Below are 21,177 nucleotides of genomic sequence, written 5' to 3'. Positions count from 1 at the left end.
GCTCTGTTTCTGGAGTGGGGGTGGTAAGGCACTGTCCAAAGCTTAAGACTTTTTATGTTGCTATTTTCAGTGCTAATTCTGGGGGCTGATTTTTCAATGCTCCCAAGGTGGGATTATCCTGTGGTCACTGCTCTCCTGGCCTGCACTTTGGTCTTTACCCAGGATGGGCCCCTGCTTCCCTGAAGGCACAAGTACTAGTTCTCCTCTATGCCCTGAAATTGTGATCAGGGACCCTTCTCGCTAGTGTCTGACCACAAGTACTCCTCTTCTCTCTGGAACTGAGATCCAGAATTCCATATGGACACTGGAGTTTCCAGATAGTGCACAGTTCGGGGTCCCTTGTAATCTCTTTCTGACAAGTTGTTTCTGATCCCTTCACTGTCACTGGACTCAGAGATTCCAAAGCTATTGTTGCTGCTCTTGAGGCCACCTCCAAGGCCCACTGCTGGTGCTGCTGTGTGGGCTCCAGGCCAACCCCACTCAGAGGTCAGGACCTCTTCTTCCAACATCCTAAATTGTCTTGGGTGGGAAAAATGTCTCTTCTCAATCTTTTGTGGGTTCTGACACTCTAGAATTTGATCTGATGTGTTCTTTTTAACTTTTGTAGATGGGACTTTGGGGAGGATTTGATGGGACTGCTTCCTCCACTCTGTCATCTCGCCTTCTCTCTATTTACCTTTTATCTCTTGAGATCAAATCAGTTAGAAAGTTTAGCTAAATTTTTGTCTCCTAAGATGATAAATTCAGAGAATTAATGAATGAAGCACTGGGTTATAGTGGGAAGCACAATGGACTGGAGTCTCAGCTCTGTCACTATTGATCCATCAACAAGGATTTATTTATTAGGTATCTCCTGTGAACCAAGCACTAGGGATATCAATGAAACAGGATATCCCTCATTCTAGTTAATGACCTTGGGCAAGTTACTTCTCTACTCTGGGCTTCAGTTTCCTTATCTGTAAAAAGGGGTAATTGGAGTGAATGACTTCTTAGGTAATTCCTTCTAGTACTAGGTCTGGTGGCTCAGTGGATATTGAATTGTAGAACTGGAGTGCCTTCAAAAGACCTTAGTCAGTTTCTCTTCAGAACTGTGCATAACAGAGACTTCTGGTTTCATGTGCAATCTTCTTTTTTCTATTCTGTATAACATGGAAATGTTCAGGTTTAAGGAATTTTGTCAAATACATAAAAATTTAATGATAAAATCGATCACATCTTCTTCCCTGTCCCTCTCTTTTCTTCCCCTATCAGAAAAGAATAGGAATCTTACCCAGTATGGGGGGAATACAATGACAACTTCCTTGATAATAAATATATTCTTCCAACAGTACCTAGAATCATAGGGATTACAACTGAAGTGGGGTTCTAAAGACCATGTCACCCCATCTCCTCATTTAATAATTAAGGAAAAGGAAACCCAGAGAAGTTAAATAAGTTGTCCAAGGTCACACAGCCAATATATGGCAAAGTCATAATGAAAACATAGATTTCCAGTCTCCAAATACAAGTTCTTTCTCCCTTATCAGGTGACTTGTGTGTGTGTGTGTGTGTGTGTGTGTGTGTGTGTGCATGCAGCCAAGGTGAAGGCAGATCTTTTGCTTACATGTTTTGTTGTTTTAAATTGTCAGGCATAGTGAGTCTGTCCTTAATTTCAAGAAACAAATTTGGCAGTTTTTATAAAACACTAAATATACAGGAGATAATTGCTGTTGTCTTGAAAATATTTTTGTCACATTCTTTTGTGTAGAATCAGTGTTCAAGAGGCATTTGTTGATCACCTGATCTCTGCTGCTTCTCTCTATGATAAATGACTTTGGAGCTAAAATGTGTCACTATCACCATACCCAGTATAACAGGGGACTATTAAGAACAAAAAGTACAGTCATTAGTTTGGACACAGTGCATTGATATGCTGACCTGAAGCAACTCCCCATGAAGAAAATTGGCTGGGGAACTCACATCTACAGAGTCTTAATTAAGTGTAATGAAAATGCCTTGGAGAGTCTTTGGAGCATTTGTGGACCTTTGGAAACTGGTTCTGGTCTGCTAACCATGTGGTGATTTCATCCTCTTTGATTGGCTGCGGTTGGGAAACTATAACTGGGGGTGTCTTCAAAAGTCCTTAGTCAGCCTCTCTTGATCTATTCTTTTCTTTTAGCTTGATTCCTTCACTGACAGAATCCAATAAAAAACAATGCTAAAAGGGAAGAAACCTTCAGCTCTCTCCTCGCCAGGTCTACCATGTGGCCAATTGAAAATGAGCCTCAGTTCTCTGCCAAGGTGTTTTTTTTTCATTTTAGTTGAGGTCAGAATCTTTGTGAGCTCTGTAAGATAAGGTTATAAAGTCACCTGGAAGTCTCAGTGGAATCCATGCCAGATTTTGCACCTAACCCAGCACTGCCCCAAGAAAGAGGAGAGAGGATTCATCCAATAGAGCTGTCCCATTTGGAAGTGTTCTTGGTGGGACCAAGGCCATGTAGAAACTGTGTTCCATCTGAGCCCACTTATCCCAGACACTGAGAAAGTAGAGGAGAGATTGTGCCCCTGAGGAGCTGGGGAGAAATATTTATAATTTTTTCTTGCTATATCTTCGAGTAAGATATGCCTTTGTAAAGAGAATTTTTATTGATTGCCTAAACAGAACTGGGAATCTAATCACCAGCACCTAACAGTGTCAGAGGACACAATATTGGAAGTTTGCACCAATGGCATTAAAGAAGAAACACCCAACTCCTCAGGGACACTGCCTATGACTCAGAAGGGATGATAGAGTAGTCTGGCTCTGGGATAATGAGGTCAAAGAAAGAACTTGTTACCAGTCATTAGGGAAGTTAGGCATCTCTGAAGAAAGTAAATCTGTGCTGAAAGGAAAAGGCTATATGTTTGGAAACCCATAGGGACATATATGTGGGTGTAACTAGTATAGCCTTTAATGTAGATTCAAGGGACCAATTCTGGATTGTATCTATGGAGATCAGATTTTATACTAGGCCAAGGCAAGGTATACATCCTTGCAACCCTGAAAAGAGCAGAGAACAAGTAGGTCCTAGAGCTAATCTCCATAAAATAATCTCAAATTTTTGGGGAAATGCAATGTCATAGATTTAGAGAGGGAAAACATCTAATCTAAGACCTTCTTTTAACAGGTGAGGAAACTCATGTCCAACTCTAATGAATTCACAAGAGCTCATTGACAAATGCTTTTAAAACATAAATCAATAGCTTAACTGAGTACACTCATTCTATCTCTCATAGAAGTCAAATGACATGCTCACAGTCACAGTGGTAGTAAATTCCAGGATCAGCATTTGAGCACAGGTCATCTGAGGTCAAATCCAGTGGTCTATTTACTGTGCACCAGTATTGAGCTCTCTGATGCCCAAAAGAGTGCATTCCCAGCTCTCTACAGTCTCTTCAGAAAATTAAGAGAATGTTCAGAAGCAACCAAGAGACCCAGAACAGTGGATGGTCTGATCTTATGAGTGTCTGAGTCTCTGACATCTTCAAATATCTGAATAGAGGGATCATGTGTCCTTCACCAAATCTTTTTCCTCCAGGATAAACCTTCCCATTTGTTTTAATTTTGTGACATGGTTTTGAGTTGCCTTCACCATCTTAATCACCTTCCTTTGAATGTAGTATGATCAGGCAATGCCATGCCTCAAATGTGGCTCCTAGCACTTAACACATTCAATGTGGTTTAAAAGTACAAGACAGACCAAAAGTTTATCTTGTTCTAGACATTGTGTTTCTGTTAAAGTAGGCAAAGTGCATTTTTTCAGGGTGTGTTGTTCTGCTCTACAATTCAACCTTCCCTGCGTTCCAGGGAACTTTCTTTTAAGTTACTACTTTTGGCAGACAGCTATAGAATGGGGTCCTAGATGACCTCAGCAGTCTACAGATTCCAGCTGCAGAAAATGGATCAATTCTGCATGAAGGAGCAAGGTGTGCCAGACACCAGCTGGAGGGAAGAAAGAGAGATGGATGAGTCAGGCAACTTTCAGGGAAACCTTAGGTGTTTGTTGGGAGTATCTCAAGTTTTCATTTTCTCAGGTTGGAGAGGTTTATTTCCCAGTTTACTAATTAAGCTTGTAAACTGTAATCACAAAAATTATTTCACAACTAGTTACTCAGATCTGGAAGAACTTCTTTTGATCAACATTCGATAGTGTTTTCACTTAGGGCAAGGCTGGAAGTAGCAGCTAAGCCCTTGAAGTTCAAGCTAGACTGATATGGAGACACTGCCACTCTCATGATCCTGGGAATGAGAGGCTTATGGGGAATAGGGAAAAAGAAAATGGACCACAAGGATCTGCAGCAAAATAGCAGGCTCAGACCAGATGCTTTTGGTAAAACCTCTTCCCAGGGTTTGGAGTGATTATGAGCAGGAGAGAAGAGAGAAAGAAATCTACTTCTTGGGCTATGACTACCCCTTCCAAACTCTCACCCATACATCTTTCATAGCCATTTGTAGTGACTCAGCAACAATCTCAGACACAGTTCAAACACAGACTGAGTGTGTTTGTATTGTGGCAGTAACTGGGCTAACTACAGGCAGAGGAGTTTCTACTAGAACAAACTACAGTGTGTATGGGAAGACAAGTTACAGGCATGATAAAATTATGTAGTCCAACTTTGTCCAGGTTAAGAGGTTGTTATGTGTCACTTATAAAGTTGTCAGTGATGAAGGTCGCTGGTGTCTAGCCACCTGAGGCCACCCCCTCTCTAGGTTCTTTTCTCTTTAGAGAAACCTGTTTATTCTGTCTTCATTTATTCCCTATTTTGACATGCTACTACCCCATCCTCCCTACCTGCCCCCCAGGCAATAACAGAGAACTCTCCTGATAAATGTAGAAATGTGGTTCTTCTGTATGCTTTACCAGGTCTAATCCAATTTGGTTCCAGTCTGTAGTTTACATACACCTGAATAGCCTGAGTAACTTTATTTTATTAGGCCCCTTCACTTCCTTGTACCTTCTCCATGTTCTTTTACTTTCCCAAACTTTTTTCTAGCCTTAGCTCTGTCCACTTCATTTTATAGAAATATAAAGTTATACAAAATATATACATAAATATAAAGTTAAAAAGCACCTATTATGCACAAAACTTTGTGCTAGGTGACTAGAGATATAACGATAAAAAAAAATTACAATTCCTACCCTGTAGGAGCTTATATTTGTGGATAAAGTATAAAATATATACACAAATCAATATTTTACAATATGGAATGATATAATATCAAGGTTACAATAGAATAACATATACAGTTTAAGATCTGATTCGTCAACAAAACGTGAAGTCATAATCTGAAGGAGAGTTATTGTCCAAGAACAGATGATTTTAATGAGATTGAGTGTCTCATCTATCCTGATCATAAGTTCCTAGAAAATAGGACTTCTGTGGAAGGAGGTTCAGGGTAATGTAGTAGGAGAAAATAGAAGGATGTTAATCTAATTTGAAGGCAAAAAGAATCATGTGGGTGACTTGGAGGGATTTAGATTAGTGAAGTAGAGAGGTTGAATCTGGGAAGAAGAAATTTGGAAGAATTAAGGAAAGTCTGAAAGAGAACAATTTCCAGAACCAATTACTGGTCCCGAATCTACATCAGGGTTGAAAGAGGAATGGGATCAAGGATAATTAAGGCAAAAGATCCAAAAAGTGTTGAGGAAACTCAGGGAGGATTAAGAAGTAGAAGCTGAAAAGGATACTCAAGAAGGAAAAGAAAGTAGTTAGCAAGAAAAGGCAAGGTAAGATGAGGTAAGTGGAACAGTGAGAGAGTAGGAGAAAATGATAGAATAGATGGGGCCAACCGGTGAAACAGAGAGGAGGTTAGTGAGGAATTGCTGTTGGTTTTTTGCTTGTGGTGATTAGCACAGGGTCTGTCACATAATAATAAATGCCTATTTCCTGCCTGTTTGAAGAGGAGGTGGGTATAAATGTGAAACTGTTGTTGAGATTATGGAAGGGAATATCATTACATCTATCACTACCAAGAGGAAACAATTTTATATAAAAGTTTTGATAAGGAACTTAGGGTTTAGATGTAAATATCCACAAGTAGTTTTTTCTTTTTTTAAAAAAAAGGTCTAAAATCTCAGTCAAAAAGAGCAAGAAAAATTGTGCAGTGACTTTCATGGAGTGTATGATAGTTGCAATTTTACTATAGTTAGCTATGTTCCAAATGTAGGCTGACCTCCTTCCCTGGGCAGAATGTGAACAGACTCAAAGAATACCTCCCCACACTCCAGTTTGTTAGAAGGAGGAAATCTGCCAAAAAGGAAAAAGATGCAAGACTTCAATGAAGCGGGGAAAATGAACCTACCATGGAGAAGGGGAGACTGGATCTTTGTCCGTGTTAAGAGAATAGAAGAGGGGGGCAGAGCCAAGATGGCAGAGTAGAAAGACTCATATACGCTAGCTCCGAACCCACAGCCCATAAAATATCTGTAAAAAAGATTCTGGAGCAACAAGTTCTGGAGCAGCAGAAGCCACAGAACAATGGAGCAGACGAGATTTCTGTTCCAGAGAGCCTGAAAACCTCTTGCAAAAGGTCCATCATGCTGTGGACGTGGAGCCGAGCACAGCCCTGCATTGGCCGCGTGGCACCGAGAGGAGCAGATCCAAGCAGGCTTCAGGGACAGAATCTCCAGCAGCCACGCAGGTCCCTCCACCCACAGGTGACAAAGGTCAGTGAGAGAGTCTCTTTGGTGGGTCGAGAGGGGAGTGGGGTGCCCCCATAACTCAGGCCCCCTCAGGAGGCAGCAGCAGAGGCGGGAGCAGACCAGGGCTCCCCAAGTAGGCAGGAGCCAGGATCCATTGTTGAAGGTCTGTGCATAAACCCCCTGAGGGAACTGAGCCTGAGAGGCAGCCCTGTCCCCACCTGAGCACCTGAACTTGATCTCACACTGAATAGCAGCCCCGCCCCCGCCCAAAGCCCTGAGGCTTGGGAACAGCATTTGAATCTCAGACCCCAAGCGCTGGCTGGGCAGATCTGGAGGTGAAGTGGGTGTGAAGAGAATATTCAGAAGTTAAGTCACTGGCTGGGAAAATGCCCAGAAAAGGGAAAAAAAAATAAGACTATAGAAGGCTACTTTCTTGGTGAATAGGTATTCCCTCCCTTCCTTTCTGATGAGGAAGAACAATACTTACGATCAGGCAAAGACACAGCAGTCAAGGCTTCCATATCCCAGCCCACTCAATGGGCTCAGGCCATGGAAGAGCTCAAAAAGGATTTTGAAAATCAAGTTAGAGAGGTGGAGGAAAAACTGGGAAGAGAAATGAGAGACAAGCAAGCAAAGTATGAAAAACAAATAAACACCCTGCTAAAGGAGACCCAAAAAAATGCTGAAGAAAATAACACCTTGAAAAATAGGCTAACTCAATTGGCAAAACAGGTTCAAAAAGCCAATGAGGAGAAGAATGCTTTCAAAAGCAGAATTAGCCAAATGGAAAAGGAGGTTCAAAAGCTCACTGAAGAAAATAGTTCCTTCAAAATTAGAATGGAACAGATGGAAGCTAATGACTTTATGAGAAACCAATAAATCACAAAACAAAACCAAAAGAATGAAAAGATGGAAGATAATGTGAAATATCTCATTGAAAAACAACTGACCTGGAAAATAGATCCAGGAGAGACAATTTAAAAATTATGAGACTACCTGAAAGCCATGATCAAAAAAAGAGCCTACACATCATCTTTCATGAAATTATCAAGGAAAACTGCCCTGAGATTCTAGAACCAGAGGGCAAAATAAGTATTCAAGGAATCCACAGAACACCACCTGAAAGAGATCCAAAAAGAGAAACTCCTAGGAACATTGTGGCCAAATTCCAGAGTTCCCAGGTCAAGGAGAAAATATTGCAAGCAGCTAGAAAGAAACAATTCAAGTATTGTGGAAATACAATCAGGATAACACAAGATCTAGCAGCTTCCACATTAAGGGATTGAAGGGCGTGGAATAGGATATTCCAGAAGTCAAAGGAACTAGTACTAAAACCAAGAATCACCTACCCAGCAAAACTGAGTATAATACTTCAGGGGGAAAATTGGTCTTTCAATGACATAGAGGACTTTCAAGCATTCTTGATGAAAAGACCAGAGTTGAAAAGAAAATTTGACTTTCAAACACAAGAATGAAGAGAAGCATGAAAAGGTAAACAGCAAAGAGAAGTCATAAGGGACTTACTAAAGTTGAACTGTTTACATTCCTACATGGAAAGACAATATTTATAACTCTTGAAACTATTCAGTATCTGAGTACGGGGTGGGATTACACACACACACATGCACACGCACATGCACACACACATAGAGACAGAGTGCACAGAGTGAATTGAAGAGGATGGGATCATGTCTTAAAAAAATGAAATCAAGCAGTGAGAGAGAAATATATGGGAGGAGAAAGGGAGAAATGGAATGGGGCAAATTATCTCTCATAAAAGAGGCAAGCAAAAGACTCATTAGTGGAGGGATAAAGAGGGGAGGTGAGAGAAAAACATGAAGTTTACTCTCATCACATTCCACTAAAGGAAGGAATAAAATGCACACTCATTTTGGTATGAAAACCTATCTTTACAATACAGGAAAGTGGGGGATAAGGGGATAAGCAGGATGGGGGGGATGATGGAAGGGAGGGCATGGGGAGGAGGAAGCAATTTGAGGTCGACATTCATGGGGAGGAACAGGATCAAAAGAGAGAATAGAAGTAATTGGGGGCAGGATAGGATGGAGGGAAATATAGTTAGTCTTATACAACATGACTATTATGGAAGTCATTTGCAAAACTACACAGATTTGGTCTATATTGAATTGCTTGCCTTCCAAAGGGAGGGAGTGGGGAGGGAGGGAGGAAAAGAAGTTGGAACTCAAAGTTTTAGGAACAACTGTCGAGTACTGTTCTTGCCACTAGGAAATAAGAAATACAGGTAAAGGGGTATAGAAAGTTATTTGGCCCTACAGGACAGAGGAGATGATGGAGACAAGGGCAGAGAGGGATGATAGAGGAGAGAGCAGATTGGTGACGGGGGCAATTGCAATGCTCGGTGTTTTGGGGTGGGGGGAGGGGACAAGGGGGGAGAAAATTTGGAACCCAAAATTTTGTGAAAATGAATGTTAAAAGTTAAATAAATAAATTTTTTTTAAAAAGAGAGAATAGAAGAATGTTATACAGGAGAAAAGGAAGGAAGGGACAGTTGTAGAATTAGAACTTAAAAGCAGATTTCAGGCTCTTCCAGAAGAGAAAGGATATGAATATCCTGAGAAAAAAGATGTTTGTCCTCCAAGGAGTGATATAGTAGACCCAGAGAAGCTGTCAGGAGAGAGAGATCATTTAGTAAGGGTCAGAGGAAGAAGAGAAAAGTAGTTGGTGATCACCTGCTCAACTGATAACACAATGTTCCCCCTCCCCCGCAGGGCATGTACTAAAGATATAAGAGAATCTACCAAGACTTATCAAAATGGATAACAACTGCCCACTTCTGGTGATTCATGTGGACAAATACAATTTTTCTAAAAGGAACCTAAGGAGGATTGCTTTCAATGGGTAACACTGAGGAAAACCCAATTTGTACCCTAATATTCTTCAATTTCTTGCCCAAGATGTCATAATCATTGTCAATCCTTTTTCGATACGACATTCATCCAAAATTTTAGAAATCAGATTTAAAAACATCTAGAAGGATAAATGGGATCTCATGGGACAAAATGCTTCAGGAAAAGTAGTTCTGTGGGTATAAAAAATGTTCAAGTGTAAAATTCTAATGACACCAAAGGGAGATGAGATTTGTCTGAAGATATCAAAGTAGATGAATTGGTAACTCACAAATCAACATACAATTAGAGAATAAATATACAGAAGATGGAACAAGCAAAATAAGAACATGGTAAAGTACTGTAAAATAATGGCCAGGTATAAGCTTGGCCTGGCAATGGAAACTAAACATAACAACAATATTTTTAATGTATATTGGGAGAAAAATGTAGATCAACAACAGAATAGGATCTTGGGGTGGATGGAATGATGATGACCAACACGAGGGGGAAAGCAGTGCTTCTCCCTCGTGCTTTATTTCTATTTTGTCTTCTATTTTCTATTTGACATTTGCCCTGAAAATGACAGAACAAAAATAACTAAAAGGGAATTGATATCCAAAATATGTAATGATATAGGAAAAATGTGTCTAATTGCCCTCGATCAATTCACATTACTTGGCCCAGATGAACTATTTCCTCACAACCAAAAACAACTGGTAGATGTGATTCCTGGGTCATTGTCAGTGATATTTGAAACATCATGGAAAATGGGAGACGTGACACAAAAATGGAGAAAGCAAATATTGTTTAATTTTTAAAAAGGAAGAATTCTTTTAAACTGAAAGCCCAAATTTGACTTTGATTTCCTGGGAAATTCTAGAACAGATCATTAAAGAAATCTTTTTCAAAAATGTAGGAAGGGACACCATCTTTGTGATTACAAAGAGTTATCACAGCTTCATCAAGAACATGTCATGCCAGATTAACTTCATTTCTCTTCTTGGACAGGACTACTAAACTAATAGATGAGATCTCAGTGCACCCCTTTCAGGAAGGAAGGAAGGAAGGAAGGAAGGAAGGAAGGAAGGAAGGAAGGAAGGAAGGAAGGAAGGAAGGAAGGAAGGAAGGAAGGGAAGCTAAGGACCTGAAAATTTGAGAAAATTTAGATTATGATAGGGTCTCTGGAGAGGAATAGCAAGGAGCATATATATTACTCAGTTGTGCAGGGAACTATTAAAAATTGACCATATATTATGGCATAAATACTTCAAAAACAAATGCAGAAAAGCAGAAATATTAAATGTATCTTTTATTGCAATGTAATGTGGGGGGGCAGAGGCCAAATGCAATGTAATAAAAATTATACATAATATAAAGGGTCATTGAAGAATTGACTAAAAATTTCTTAGTAATTAAATGTCTTAATCCTAAATAATTAGTGGATCAAACAATAAATCACAAAAGCAATAGATAATTTCATCAAACAAAATGACAACAGTGAGACAACATACAAAAATTGTGCAGTACAAGACAATCTTGGAAGGAAATATATACCTCTAAAAACTTTAATTAACAAAAGAAAAAGAACAGATCAATTGATTTGGCACGTAACTAAAAAAGCCTAGTAAATGAATGAATTTTTCAAAAGCAATTAAATGCAAAAAATAGAAATTCTGAAAAATCAAAAAGGTAAACATGTAAAACAAAAAAGAATTAATAAATAAAATTAGAAGTTAGCTTCCCCTCTACAATTAAACAAAATAGACAGGCCACTAGCTAATTTGATTACAAAAAAAGAAAGGAAAAAGTCAAATTTTGAGTATCAAAAATGAACAGAGAACTACAATAACAAAAATTATATATTTTTTTAAAAAACCTTTTAAACACTTGTACACTCTAATAAATGTAATGACCAACTACAATATTAGAGTACTACATTGGAGGGCTACATACCTCCTAGCAGACCAAGATTTGTAGGGTGGAATCAATGAAATAACAAGGGCAAAGAGATTCAAGGGTGGGAGACATTGAATTATTGTCTCTAATAGTTGTTGTAGGGTCAAGACTGTGAAAGAAGGGAACCAAAGTCAGAACAGGGGTGATAAACTGAGGAAACAAGGAAAAGATTCATGAACTGTGGATTACAATGAGAGTAAAAGAGGTGACTTAGGAGTAGTAAAAGACTTAGCAGGAGATGAAATTGTAATCAGAGAAAACAACTGAAGAATTTAGGATCTTGGAAGTGGAGCAGGTTTGACTAATATAATCTGATAGATGAAGGTAACTGAGGTAGGTTGACCTATGCTGAGACCCTAAACATAAAGACATGGTGGGAAGAGTATTGACGCTGAACATAAGTTTTCAAGCTCTGCAATTTACTGCTTGTCTGATCTTAGGGGAAGTTGCTTACTCTCTTTAGAATTAAGCAATTAATCCTCATCTGAAAAATGAAGCAGTTGGACTAGATGATCTCTAAAGTCCCCTCCAGATCTAAAACCTCATGACCTTGACTTATCAATTTAACGCTATACCAATCAAATTACCAAAGAGACAGTTTATAGAATAGACATGCCTCATGTCTAATCTATTGCCAAATCCTGTGATTTCTAACTTCCCAGTATCTCATATACAGATCCGCTTCTCTTCTCTAATACTGCTCCCACTGTAATGCAGACCCTCATCTCATCACACCTGGACTACTGTAATAGCCTTCTGATTGGTTTCTCCCACTCCAGTCCAGTTTACAAAATAATATTTCTAAAGCATGGGTCTGACCATGTCATTTCCCTTCTTCCATCCAGTAGCTCCTTATTACCTCCAGCATCAAATACAAAATCATCCATTTAGCTTTAAAAACCCTTTATAACTTGTTCTTTTCCTACTTTTCTAGTCTTCTTACACCTTGCTCCTTCCCAAATGCCCTCTTCTGTATTTTGCTATACAATGACACTGGCATCCTTGCTGTTCCTCAAAGACCATAGCATCCCATCTCCCATCTGTGTATTTTCACCAACGCTTCTCCATTCTAGAAATTCTTCCCCTCTTCTCTTCTTCATAAATGCTTGTTGATTTGAGATAAAACAGTAATAAAATTCATTTGGAGAAAAAAAAGGCCTAGAATCTCAAGGCAACTTTTTTTAAGTGGAAGGAAATAGAGCTAAGATAATAACAGACCTCAAACTATATTATAATTCAGTAATCTTCCAAAATTGGGAACTGGTTAAAAGTACAGAAGATCAGTGAAGTAAACTATGTAAATGAGAATGAAAAATTGTAATAAAAAAACCCAGTAGCCCAGTCATTGATGACCTCAAGAACAGAAAATTATTGACAGAATCCCCATATATCTAGAACTGCTAGAAAACTGGAAGTGTTAGGAAACTAGGAAAATGGGGGAAAAAACCAAAAATTAGATTTAAAACAGCATTTTAAAACATATACAATCATAAACTATAAAAGCCTATAAGATTTGGTTAATAAAAAAAGACAGAGAGAAAGGATGAAAAAAGGTAACTTTCATAACTTTAGTTAAGAAGGAGGAGGAAGGGAATTTGTTTTATCTACACAAGGATAGAGTTGATTGTAAGAACTAAAAGAGACAATTTTGATTAAATAAAATTTTAAAAATTTTGTATTAACAAATCAACACACCTAGACTAAGAAGAAAAGTTATTGAGTAGAGAAAATATTTGCATTCAACATCACTGAGAAATGCCTAGTAGTCAAGAAATGTAGAGGATGAAGATAAATACATGAGACCAAGAGCCATGCCATAGTAGATAAATGGTCAAAAGATATGAACAAGCAGTTTTCAAAAGAAGAATTTCAAACTAACAATAATCATATGAAAACAGGTGTTCAAGGAGGACGAGCATCTCTGGTGTGAGGGCTTGCTTAGCTTTTTTCAGGGTTGCTCATCCATCTTTGGTGTCTACCTGCCACTCAGCTCTCACCTGTGGCTCCAAGAAGCTGTAGCATGTGCAGTGGCCACATCCTGGTGAAACCATTTTGGTGGACGGGATGAGGGTAGCCAACAGGCCTCAAACTCATCATTGAATTAGGGGACTGTTTACCCTAAGCATGGGAAAACTTCCTCAGCAGAATGGGTGGATGAGAACAATGTGTTCCAATGGCCATGAAGGCAGCTGAAGCAAGTGCTGTGGAGCACTTCAAAGATGCCAAGGCCACCCACTACATCCCAGTCATTACCAGTTGTCTTGACTTTAACTTGCATTCAATGACTGTGGAAGACAGTGTGAGGTTGATGACTGTGCAGCTCTGTCTCACTTCAATCCAATTCATGCAGGAGTCAAGACATCACCCCATGATGTCATTAGTCATCTTTGAAAATGAAAGACAAACAACAACAATAAGAGAAATACAAATAAAATAATTGAGGTTTCATGTGACACCAAGAAAATTGGCAAAGATGATAAAATGGAAAATTGTCAATAATCAAAAGGCTATGGCAAGACAGGCCCATTAATACAATGTTGGTAAGACTATGAATTGTTTCAGTAATTCTAGAAAACTATTTGAAGATGTGGGGAAAAGGCGATTCAACTTTTTATATCCTTTGACCCAGTGAACTCATTGCTAGATAGAAGGAAGAGGAGAAGGAGGAAGAGAAGGAAAGAAGGAAGGAAGGATGGAGGGAAAGTGGAAGAAAAGAAAGAAGGAGGAAATGAGAAAAGGAGGGAGGGAAGGAAGAAAGGGAGAAAGAGAGAGGAAGAGATAATACATACCAAACTCTCTCAACAGCACTTTTTGAGGTAGTAAAGAATTGAAAATAAAGCAGATGTCCAGTGGTTTGAGGAATGACTGAACTGTGGTATAGATGTTGTGTAATATAAAGGTGCAATAAAAAAATGAACATTACGAATTGGAGAAACATGGGAAGATTTCTATGAACATATACAAAGTGAAATAAGAAGTTGAAGAACAATATACACAATGACTATAATAACGTAAATGAAAATGACGCTAAAAAGAAGCACCACTCTGAATAACTGAAAAATTTAGTCATGGTCCCAGCGAACAGACAACTTAAGACACCTTCCCTTGACAGAGAGGTGGAGGATTGTAAAGACTGAATATTGCAGATATTGTCCAATGTGGTCACTATATGAGTTATTTTTGCTTCTGTTTTTCTGTCTTACAAAGAAAAGTTCAAATCAAGACTGGCTATATCCAGAAATATTTGCAGTATAAAAACAAAAAACATTAATAAATTTATTTACAACAAAATAAAGTTTATGGCCTTATGTTAAGATTTAAAGTTCTATACCATTGTTTCTGACATCCTCACAGGTCTCTCATAATATAAGTCCCTGAGGTGTATTTTATTTAAATGCCTAAATCTAGTACTGCTGAAGAGATTGATAAACTGAGAGCCTAGGGTGTTAGGAAGATCAACCATATGAATATCAAAGTCAGTAAGTACAAGGAAAAGAAAGCAGGGGGACACCTAGGTAAACGAAGGTTTGTAAATGATAGATTTTAGGAGAAAAAGATTGAGATTTCCCAGCTACAGTTGCAAATATATATGTGTATGTGAAATAAAACAAACCCTAATGACAGTGTGATGTGATAGAACCTCAATACATCTAATCTCCATCTTTTTTTTTCATCAGGGAAGAGCTGTTGTTAAATGTCAATGAACACACTCAGTTCCTTTCTCCCAAGGTAATCCAACAAGCTTTTGTGGGAAATGTCAACCATCAAGCAACCAACAATGATTTATTAAGCACCTATATCTCTATTTCCACCAGTCTGGTCTGCTTAACAGCTCATAGACTTGCCTGATCATCTCAGGAACTCATTCCTGTCCTTGTCTTTGCACGATGTTCATTTATATCCATGGTTACTTTTTAATGATAATAGTTGGCATTTATTGTTTGCATTTTCACATGAGTCATGTTATATAGAAGAATTAGAACGTAGGAGAGTAACCATGAGAAAAAACAAAACAAAACAAAAAAAGAGAGCTAATAGTCTGCCTCCATCTGCATTCAGATTCCATATTTCTTTGGTTGGACGAGGACAGCATTTTCCATCATAAGTCTTTTGGAGTTGCTTTAGGTCCTTACATTGCTGAGAAGAGCTAAGTCTATCAAAGTCAGTCATCACACAATGTGCCTACGACCTTATTCTTATACTCAACTGGACACAAAACTTTACCAATTACTCTTCACTATGTCTCTTCCACCCAACCTTTCTTTTGAAATATCATTGCCACTATCCTACTATCTTTATCGTTTTGCATCTGGCTTACTACAATAACCTCTATATGGGTCTTACTCCCTGTCCATTTTCTCACTCTAATCCATGCTGCACAGATGTATCTTGTTAATAAACTGTCTTAACCTGCTCTTGAGCTCCAGGGGCGATGGGAGCAGCCACAAAAGTAGGAAAGAGGTTGGGGTTTGTGGGGGGCAGGGCCCTGTGTGAGTGTCCACAGCAGGGGGCTGAGCCTGAGGGGAACCAAGGCAACAGGGAGGGGCTTAAAACTCCTCTCCCCCATAGTTTTGACTGGCATCTCCTCTTTCAGTCATTAATTAATATTCATCAAACACCAAAGCAAAATTCAAGTATTATGGCCACTGAAGCAGAAATATAGAATAGCTCTTTTAAGGTTCTGGTTCCCTAATCACCTTGCTTCTATCATCTCTTCTCCTTGATATGCTCAGTAGCACCATGCAATTGACTTGTAGGCCACCATTCCAAGCCATTTTTCTCTCCCTCTTCCATTTGTTTTTCATTGACTTAGTTCTTTTATGAAGAAATTAGCCTACCAATTTCTTTGCTGTGTCTGAAAACACTGACCTATCTATTGTCTCATGGAGGGTTTAGAGTGTTCCAGGACATCATCTTCTACAGTCAGTTCCGGGGTTACTGCATTTAAGCTCATCCACTTTGTGTGTCATACTGACAAACTTTTTCCCAGGCCAGGCCACCAACTGAAAAAAGCTAAATGTAACATTAGCCTAAGAAAATCATAAACTCAGATATTGTCTTAATATTAATGTTTAAAAAAGAATACACACACAAATAAGCATTTCCTTAGTTCATAAGCTATAAGGATTTGATTTCTTTGAAAATGGGGTAGGTGACAGCAGATCATGTTTCAGGTATTTGGCAAAGCCCTTTTTCCTTTTCCCTGCTTGGAAGGAAAGGAACTGGCTGTCATCTTCATTAGAAATTTAATGTAATTATGGCCATTTATTATTGATTTTGTCACAAATTCCTCTTTACTGGTTAGCTCAAAGAACCTCGTTGGTTCTTGTAAGTCCATGACTTTCTCATCCTCTAACATATGGACACTGACCATCGTGTGTCCCACATGGGTAGTTTGACACACTGTTTTGTAACTCCCGGTGGTCTGTTCCGTGTTGATGCTATTTATCTTCTCTGTTGTAAATAAAGACTTTCTTGTTCAATAGGTAGAGCGATAAGTGAACTACTACTATAGTTGTGTCAACTCTCTAATCACTCCATGTCACTCTCCCAAACCTCCCATGATTATGGTCAAATCCAAACTCCCTACTCTTCTGTGAATATTTTCCATCTTTCATTCTAATTCCATGCTGCTTTTCCCAAGTGATACACTAGTTATTCTCTTTTCACTCCAAACAGATCCTCTACAATCCTTGTTACATATGAACAGCTGCTGGCAGTTTAAGCTTACTGCTCAGATGTAGAATGCTATGCTGTCCAGCAATGATATTTCATCAGAGATTACTTGTTCCTCAAACATGATCTCAGTCTTAAATACAAAAGAGTTTTAAGAATTTTAACATAGTTTAGCAAAAAAATAATTTACAATAATGTCCAAAGGTACTTTTCAGGCTCAAATATTTTGGCCAGAATCCAAGCCTTTTTTTCTTTTACTCATCATTTTTTAACCTATTTACTTAATGCATTTCCAACATATACACCTGGACTATAGATATTTAAATTTAAATCTAGAACTCACTTTTAAAAAACCAAGAATATATACTGAATTATGATTAAATACCAAGATGAAAACTGGAATGAAATTCAGTACTCTACCATTGTAGAGTCTACATTTGTTCTCCCTATTTCCAATTTCTCCACTGTCCAAACTTCCATACAGATGCCAAACTTGAAACTCAAGAAGTTTCAGGGGATTGATGTAGCCTCTAGGCTAAAATGAAAATTCTTTGACTTATCATTTAAAGTCCTCCATAATATGATTTCAACCTATATTTCTAAACTGACTTAACCTTTCTTCTTGACTTCACATTAATCCCACTCATATATTCTAATGTTCCAGTCAAACTAACTATATTTGAAATTTTATATCCTACCTCTTTGCCTTTGTCTTCCATGCCTGGAATTCTCTCCTCCTTCATTTCTGCTTCTTGGAAGTTTAGTTCAACCTTTCCTGAATTTGCTTGATGGAGGCAGCTTGGTGTCAAGAGAGAGTCACTTTCAAGGTTTATCACCTCCAGCATATTCCAATTCTCTTCCTGATTAAAGTGTTAATGATAGACAAGTGTGAGGATTCTGAATCATTTCCAAAACTTTGATCTCTTTCATTTCTTAATTGTAAAGTTTTTTTTTACAACTTTTCAAATTTCCTCTGAGCCCATTTTTACCCTGAAATCATTAAGTATCAAGGGATATTTTGAATTCTTTTGAAGGATCTTGTAAAGTTTTTCATATACTTTCTCTACTTCTTATTTCTCTCCAACAGATATTGGCAAATAAGTTTAAACTATCTTCCAGGTGGCCTATTTCCTTAAGTTTATCATGAGTATGGCAAGGCAGCGTAATGTCAATTTAAATGGGAAGCTCTTTCCCATCCATTAATAGGCCCATGTGACCTGCCTGGGTCACATGAAAGTCTGAGTCACATGAAGCCTGTGTTGGGAGGAGTTTGCTGAATGGGTGGAGCAGGAAGAGGTGGAGTAGAAAGTGAGTCCCAGCAGTCAGAGCTGGGAAAGAAAGAGCAGGCAGCAACTAGTGTGAGTGGGAGAGCTTGTTTGGGATTTTGTTTAAGGGAGTTGGTTTGTAGGAAGCCTAACAGAGGGAAGGCTTGAGGATGGTAGTGACCCTTGAATTGTTATTGTGTATAGATTTCTTTGTTGCTATGATGGATTTGGTCTTCTTATGTTGGGATTCAGCTTTCTGGTGTTTGAATAAATGCTTTGGTTCTGTCTTCCATGAAGAGTCTGCTACATTTTGCCATTCAGAATTATGCTGGCATATTCTTAGCCATCATAGGTACTATGAATATTGCATTGGCACTATAGGTAGCATGACTAAAAGTCGGTGTCCCATGAAACCAAGATATTTAAGATATTTAAAATTCTATGATCCTACGAACTTCTCCATTCACTTCTCAAAGAGAAACTATGATCTATTCTTCTATTCAGCTATCATTTCTTTATATTCTCTGGTTTCATTTATGTTGATAATATTAAGGTGGATGTGATTTAATTCCAACAGCTAGGTAGGTAGGTGACTCGGTAGATCAAGAGCTAGACACAGAGTCAGGACCATTGAGTTCACATTGGGCCTTAGATATTTATTAGCTGTGTGATCCTGGGCAATCTTTGGTTGCCTCAATTGCCTCAACTGTAAAATGTAGATAATAAGAACATTTACCTTGCCATTTTGTCATGAGGATGAAACAAGATAATATTTTTTAAGCACTTAGCATAGTACCTAGCACATAGTAAGTTCTAAATAAATGCTTATTCTCTCACCATGCCATATCAGTTTAGTGGACATTAGACAATGGAGTCTCATGAGACCAAAGGAGTCTCATAGCCTGATGGAAAAGAGTTTGGGGTCTGAAGTTAGGAAACTGGTGTTCAAAGACTTCCTCAGGCACTTACAGTTGGTATGGGACTCCCTTCTCATTGATAGAGATCAATGCCCTGTGCCTGGGGAGGTTGAGGGGAAGGGGAAGGAACAGGGCAGAGTTAAAAAGAACAAAAGAGAAGAAAGATTCCATTTCCTTAGTCTCTTTGAGTTCTTCTGGCTTCTAGCTTCAAAGGAGAGAAGGTGGCTATTCTAATTAAGATCTCTCTTTTGGTTGAACTGCATGACCTCACTCCCAAAGGAAGACCTCATTCCATCTGTACTGTCTGGTGTATATTCTCAAATGTATACTTTCTCCAATTTCTGTTTTGCCATTAACTTGAATAAATGGGTTTCTTTGTTATTTGCTATGTATGTACATTGTGGAACTGATATCTTGGTGGGAAAGGGGTCAAATCTTGGATATAGAACTTGGTGCCATTTTTCTCTGTTAATGAACAGAGATCAGGAATTTAGATTGAATCTTGAAGTTATTTCCCCAGTCTAACAATATTTGAGGAAGCAAATATAATTCTAGCATGCCATTCCCTCATTCTGAAGAAAGCAGAGTGGCATGCCTCTGACCCCAACCTGTGCTTCTCAAAGTCTCCCTTAGAGGAGGGGCAGAGAAGGAGGCACTAGAGCTGTCTATACTTGCTTCAGCATAAGCTGCACATCAAGACCATCATGTGCTACACTCAACCAGGCTCATCTTTGGATAGTTGGCTCACCATGTCCATCCTGGTAGCCTTGGCAGCTTGGGAAGCCCTGTTAGAGCTGCTAACGTTCCGTTGACAGACTTCAAGAAGCCAGGTCATCTCCACACCTTATTTAAGCATCAGAGCAGGATTTCTGCAGGGAGTAGAACTTCATTAACTAAAAAATAAAAAATAAAAAAAAGACCCTTGAGGCAATTGTTTAATTTAAGGGGAAAGTAGAGTTTTTCTTTAATTCTCAGAGTAAGTTACTTAGATTTCTAAATAAGATGAAGTAGGATAATGTAGGTAAAGTGCTTTGTAAACCTTAAAGAACAACATAAGGGCTGGTTAGCAAGGAGATTTTGTCTTCATTTTACTAGCAGAAAATGTTAGTGAAATTTTTTTGTAGAGAATTCTCGTTCAATTCAAGAAGTGATTTAATTCAATAAGTATTTAAGTGCCTACTCCAGAGTGGGGAACTTAGATCCTTGAACTTCTAGAAAGCCATGTATGGCTGCAAGGACTCAGGTTCCCCATCTCTGCCCTACTCCATTAGGCACTTTTCTGGCTGCTGGCCATACAAAAACCAAAATGAAACACTCCCTGTCCTCAGGGATCTTACAGGAAAACAACACATACACAGACAAGTAAATACAAAATTTATAAAAATATAAAGGTATTCTAAGGATGAGAAACAGAACTAAACAATTAGATGATCAGGTGCTAGATCATGCCAATACTTCATTCCATCTAGGATTCAGAATCTGATAGTACCACCAAGGAACATTTTGAGGGAGACCATGGTTGACCATGTTTGAGACCACTTGCTTGCTACAAATAAAGAAACACAAAGAGATAGAGGAACATTAACATATCATTTTTGAGTCTCAACTTTCTCATATCTACATCCATACTCAAGGCCTTACAAATTTCAGGACAGGATTTTTTTTAAAAAAGACTTTTTTTTTGTAAATGTCTCCCACAATAGAATAGTAACTCTTCGAGTTTCATTTTTGTCTTTACATTCTCAGTGGCTAGCACAGAGTTAGGAATACAGTAAAATCTTAATAAATGCTTGTTGATTGACTGGTTGATTGTTCATTTATTGAATATATG

The 21,177-nt window shown here is 38.5% G+C and overlaps 1 long non-coding RNA gene across 1 annotated transcript; it reads right to left on the bottom strand.

The window, feature by feature from the left end:
* Nucleotides 1-11,231: 11,231 nt before the first annotated feature.
* Nucleotides 11,232-20,656, bottom strand: LOC140501722 (uncharacterized). The gene is made up of 3 exons (XR_011966335.1): nucleotides 20,095-20,656; nucleotides 17,863-18,024; nucleotides 11,232-13,873 (listed from the first exon to the last, which is right to left on the bottom strand). It is a non-coding gene; the product is annotated as an uncharacterized lncRNA (long non-coding RNA).
* Between the last annotated feature and the right edge of the window lie 521 nt (nucleotides 20,657-21,177).

This window comes from Notamacropus eugenii, chromosome 4 (genome assembly GCF_028372415.1).
Source record: "Notamacropus eugenii isolate mMacEug1 chromosome 4, mMacEug1.pri_v2, whole genome shotgun sequence".
Classification (NCBI taxonomy): Eukaryota; Metazoa; Chordata; class Mammalia; order Diprotodontia; family Macropodidae; genus Notamacropus; species Notamacropus eugenii.
Note: the sequence above shows the minus strand (reverse complement) of the source record. Positions and strands in the feature narration are given on the sequence as shown.